Source organism: Acartia tonsa, chromosome 7 (genome assembly GCF_053477335.1).
Source record: "Acartia tonsa isolate MP-2025a chromosome 7, ASM5347733v1, whole genome shotgun sequence".
In the NCBI taxonomy this organism is placed as follows: domain Eukaryota; kingdom Metazoa; phylum Arthropoda; class Copepoda; order Calanoida; family Acartiidae; genus Acartia; species Acartia tonsa.
Window position 1 is genome coordinate 27,648,066 of NC_137266.1, and position 6,000 is coordinate 27,654,065.

Here is a 6,000-nt window from a genome sequence, read left to right on the forward strand (position 1 = left end):
CAAGAAAATCTTGAAATTAATATCTTAGCACAAAATCAAATCATATCAATCCTATTCATCAAAAATCAAGTTTAAATTCAACCACAGTTTGTACATATGTTCAGTTTAAAATTACCAGCGACTGCGCCCCTAGCCTCTGGAAGCTATGTTTTTAAAAATACAAAAATAGATTAAAACCATCCCAAGACATCTTAAAATACAATAGCCCAAAACAACTCTGGGTCCTATTTGAAGCTTTCCTACTTTATATTATTGGATTATTTTTTGCAAGGCAACTCTATAAGTCTTATAAACAGGTCAACTGTCCGTAAACAATAAATGTTTTTAGATGGGATGAATCAATTAATATCAATACAAATCGACGAATAAAAAATTTATATATGTTAAACTTAAATGGTATTTGTTTTAAGTATTCTTGGGATTTATCGGTCTAATTTGACTTTTTAAATTGCCTAGCCGTTTTCAAGATCTTAACATAATTCTAGAAGTATAATTCATTTTATTTCTTAGATCATTAACTTTGCTGTTTCTAAGATCTTGCCTTACTAGCCGACAGACACAAACCCTACAAATAGGATGTATGTGGGTATGTATCGTAAGATCTAAATAATCAAAATTAGCATCAGACATTGATTGCCATAAGAAGAAATTGAATTATACTTTGAATTTGAAATGGTATACATTAAGACCCCTATCTTATTGAATAGTTAACTCGTAAAAAAATAAGAAATTGTCATGTGTGACGTCAAAAAAAACGTCTAAAAAAGAAGGATGAGAGGAGAGGTGGGAAAGGAAACCCCAAAAAAAGAGATGGATTTTTATGACGTCACACATGACACTTTCTCGTAAAAAAATGTGTTTATTGTTCCTGAAGAAATTATGTGTATTTTGTGGGAAAGGGCGTGGCGTCACACCCCCAAGAGTTAGGTCCAAGAAAAAGAAATAACCAACCCCCTTCAAAAAAAGGTTGCGATACCTCCAGCCCATTCTATTGGCAAGGCCCCAGAAGCTAGGGGAGAAGCCACTATTATGTATCAAATATACATATTAGACGAGCAATTGTTGCTATACAAATAACATTTTCCACCCCTTCAAAGAAACATTTGTTCAAATAGACCAATGCAAGGTGATCACTGGTCAGTGGAATCTTCACAAAAAATCCAAAACATTTACCATCTCTACCAGATAAACATACGGACAATGACATACCATTTGAAATTAATAGTGTAGCTTCTTTGCTTCATTAAAAGGGTCTCAAATATGGACAGGCAAACAAAATAAAGCGAAAAAGAAATTGCGCAAGATCCAGCACAATGAGCAAAAAGTTATTCAGACTCCGCAATTATAATGTGAGCCATATGAGAGCCAACTTGTAATTTAAGAACAAGGATGATAACAGCCAATAAAACGAAGCTCTGTAAATATATTTTTTTAATATCGTTTTCAATGCATATTCAGCAATATCTAGAAGTTCCAAATAATTTTTTCAAAAATTAAAGAATGCATTATACGGACGTACTTATATTTAAAGACTTTAATATAGAGATTCTGCGCTTTTAACACAGTAACACTATACCCTTGTAAGAGGCCTGGAGGATACATTAAATTATTGCTCTTTAACCTGAGAGAATAGATAACTATTAAGTGATGAAAAATATATACACTGGGTGTTTTGATAGCAAAGGAGACATTGATCTTAATTGTTATTCTTTATTGTTTTATCTTCAGGTACAGTGTCTTACAAGGTAAATAATTCTTATTTATGACAAATTTGAAAGCTTGCTTAATATTATTCTGTTAACATGTCAACCTTTTTAGTTGAGCTTTTTGAAAAGTCTTTGGTTATACTGAATTGTTTTTGTATCATTCAGGTCCAAAAAGGAGATAAATGGTTTAGAGGAATGGGTTTATAAAAGTCCATAGTTATACCTATACCTAAGATTTTCTCTGAGGAATAGATAAGAATGGAAATACCTTGTGCACATTATCACAGCATCCACATCTGCCTCTTTTCCATCCTCAAAGACAGCTGTCCTGCCGAAGAATTTCTGGACCAAAGGCAATTCCCGGATTTCCTTAGGCCATCTAAAGCCCAGAGGTCTTGACCTCCAGGTACAGATAACAGATTCTGCTCCATATTTGATACACTGCAATGCAATGTCCCCACCAGAATAGCTGGCCCCAATCACCAACACCTTTTTCCTCTTGAACTCATTGGCATCCCTGAAGTCATGCGAATACATAACACGCCCTGGAAACCTTTCCACACCTTCGAAGTATGGTACATTGGGAACAGAATAATAACCAGTGGAAACAATAACATAATCAAATGTTTAGCTATTTAGTACCTTATCTGTATCAAGTCCTTAACTGATATGGTGAAATTGTTAGTAGCATCATTGTACACAACATCCCTAACCACATTGCTGAACTGAATATACTTCTTAATGTCTTCTTTAGCCCATCTCCCCTGAAGGTAGTCAAACAGTACCTCTCTTGGTGGAAATGATGGAATTGCCTTGCCAAAAAGATCTTTAAAGGTATAATGAGGAAACTCAATGCACTCCTTGAGCCCATTTGACCAGAGATACCTGCACATACTGCCATGAACAGGCTCTCCATGTTCATTCGTTCCTGTTCTCCAGGTATAGTTCCAGAGTCCGCCTCAGCCTGACTGCTTCTCATAGCACACAATCTCTGGTATCTGCTTTCCGTCCCAGGCCATCTTAGCAAACCAGCATGGGACAGACTGTAATAATTCGCTAATAAATGATAAACAAAATTATATCTTTCTCTTAGTTATATTTTCAATGTTCACATTCAACAGTAACAATCCAACTCATCAAATACAAAAATTAATAATCCTAAATCACATTTGACAAGTGTGGTTTAAATTTTAGATTGACGTCATAAAATTATATATTTTGTCCAAATTAAAACAATTTTTCTACAATTTCATTGCTTGAATTTATTTAAATTTTACTTTTTTATCAGAAAAGTGTCACAGTCTGCCCCCACAAAGCTTAAAAATTCATCTAATCAGGGAAAACAAAATTTCAATTGGACTGTTTGATAAAAAATTTTAATTTTTCTGAACAAAATTGAATATTTGAATATATAAAAAAATTGTACTTTTTAATTGTTTTACTTAAAAATAAAGATTTAAAAACATACTGTAGTTTTGCTTATTTTTTCAAAGAAAAAAGAATAAAAAAACGAATTACAGCTTTCATTCAGAATTTAGAATAGTAATATTTAGACATATTTGGAAAAATTATAATTACAATATTATTCAGGGATTCAGCTTTTAATTATGAAGATGTTCTTGTTTTTGTAGGCACTCCTGGTGGCATCTGTTGTTATGGTGTTCTATACTTCATCAGCTCCTGATGGTTCCAGTTTGATTGTGTTTATTTCTCTTTATTTCCAGGGATGAATGGATATTTCATGGTGCCTCAGCAGATTATGGATTTTTCTGCTCCCATTGGTCGAACTCGCACCCGGATTGACGTTGTTGACTCATCATTGGTCAGGTAACATAAGTGATTTCCCTTTAATTTGCATTTAATAATATTTCCAAACGCTATTAAAAGGAATTTTCTAAAGTTCTAAATTGCTATTAATCAAAAGACAAAAAAAACATATTCAATTTGCTATTCATAATATTCAAATGATTAAAAGGAGGAAAAAAAATTTTCTTCTGTACTTTTACTTTTCAACAAAATTTTTATGTTTACTTTTTACTTTTAATAAAATTTTAACTGAAACTTTCCGAGGAGACTTCAACATAATTGTAAAAATTTCTTTAAATAATAAAATTTTCTATTTTTTAAAAAAGGAAATAAAACCACAACTTTTACATTAGAACATTTACAATAAGAGATTAAACATAGAAATCACTTGACTATTCCTTTATCCTGTTTAGTTTGAGTTTCTTGATTTCAGGTTTTTGTTGATACCAGTTTCAACCCAATTTTCTGTAATATATTTAATCATTAGTTTTACCGTTTCCAGTGATCTATATACATCTACTAGAATCTATCATTTTAATCTCTAATTTTTTTTTATTTTTCTTGATAAATTTATTTTAATTATCTTTTAAACTTTCAATAACTTTGTATAATCTATCATAAGTATTCCAAGAAAAGTAATATCTTTTTAATAATTTTTATAGATATTTTCTAAAATGAGTTGTAGAAATACCATTTACCTTCAGTTTAACAAACTTATGTCTGTGTTTACCGTGGCACAGGCATTCAAATTCCTACTCAATGAGCCGTTCAGCGCCATTTTGTTTTTATCAGGATCCGTTGACATATCCTTGGACACCCTAAAAGTAACAGAATTTTACTTTAATGAATTTTTTCAACTGTTATTTAATTCTATACATCTTTAAATTAATTATCTTTCTCAAATTTACCTTAGTTTATTATTGGTTTTATTTCTTTTATTTCATAAACATTTTTACCAATAATGCTGTATTGTTTTAAAATTTTCTTTAGGCATTTTCTATCTTAAATTTTATTTATCTTTTAAAATTTTCTTTAACCATTTTATCTTTTTGTTTAAATTATCTTTTTAAATTTTTCTTCCAATATTTCTTTAAATATTATCGTTTTATAAAATTTCATAAGTTGAAACCTTAAATATTTCACAAATTTACCATTTTAAAGTTTCATTAAATTTGAAACCTTAAATATATCTTTAATAGCATATGATAAGTATCTTTTTGAGGTTTAAACCTTAAGATATGGATGATATATGGAGGATTTAAGGTTTAAACCTTAAAATTATCGTAGAAAAAACATTAAACTATGGTATGGCATTAATTATCTGACAATTTATGAGTAAAAGGATTTGACGAGTATTTAATAATCACAGGAAATTTGAGTATTTAATATTATCTTTGAGCATTTAGTTTCCAATATCACTAAAAATGAGAATTTTAAGTATCATAAGCGTAAGAATATATTTGATATAATGTGTGAAATTTATATTTGAAGAAAAATTTTCTTTTAAGGATGGAACCCTGATTACAACTCTGTGCACGCAATTTCTTCGCTACTTGCTTGTCTGTTACTCCATAATAATGGTTTTACTGGTGACTTCATATGAATCCCATACAAAATTACCCCTTTTAAAATGAATTTACCATTTTTACTTTCATTTTAAAAGTATTATTACCCTTTACCTCATAAGGGTAATCTTTTTAGAATTACTTTTAACATATAATTCATAATTCTAAAAAGCTTCGAATTAATGGTTACCGTAAATTAATTAATTCAAAGAATTTTTGCTATGGTTTAATAATGATATTTCTGAACGTTTAACTATACTTTGTTCAATTGAGGGATATCTTTATTATAGTGTTCTAATAGATTTTACTCAATTCTCTATTCACTAGCCCATAGACTTTTATATTTTTTTCTGTAAGAAGCGTGCCACTGACAAAAACCCGTCTGCTCAAGAAGAAATTAGGTAATAATTTTTACCTCATATCTTTATTCCTGTCTCTTTCTCTATCTCTTGCTTGCTCCATTTTCTTCTGAAATTTCACATATATCATTAACTGTATCATAATTTTAATTTATTTCTTATTTTAAATAAATTAAAACCAAGAATTCTTGTTTACTATAACTGAGATCATTAATTATTTTAACTTGAGATTTGTTTCATATAAGAGTATTTCTTACTAACTAATGTCATACCAGCTGCTTTACTTTAGTTTGATAGTTTTTTGTCCAGTTCTAAAAAGATGTTTTATTTAAAAGAACAGTCTTATGTTTGTTTAAAAAGATGTTTTATTTAAAAAAACCGTCTTATGTTTGTTTTTCTAAAATTTTTTTTCCTTGTTTATTATTTCTATTTAAAACAGATTTTTTATATTTCTTTTGTTATTTTTGATTAATAATTTATTTAATAATTTCTCAACAATATTTATTTCAATTTGATATATTAACAGACCGAGTGTCCCTTTTTTAAAGCATAATTTATAAAAGG

The 6,000-nt window shown here is 29.4% G+C and overlaps 1 long non-coding RNA gene and 1 pseudogene across 1 annotated transcript; both read right to left on the bottom strand.

The window, feature by feature from the left end:
- Positions 1-1,907: 1,907 nt before the first annotated feature.
- Positions 1,908-2,725, bottom strand: LOC145324479 (trimethylamine monooxygenase pseudogene; annotated as a pseudogene).
- A 1,129-nt stretch (positions 2,726-3,854) lies between these two features.
- On the bottom strand, positions 3,855-5,541 carry LOC145324244 (uncharacterized). The gene is made up of 3 exons (XR_013881219.1): positions 5,493-5,541; positions 4,211-4,330; positions 3,855-3,977 (listed from the first exon to the last, which is right to left on the bottom strand). It is a non-coding gene; the product is annotated as an uncharacterized LOC145324244 (long non-coding RNA).
- Positions 5,542-6,000: the final 459 nt, after the last annotated feature.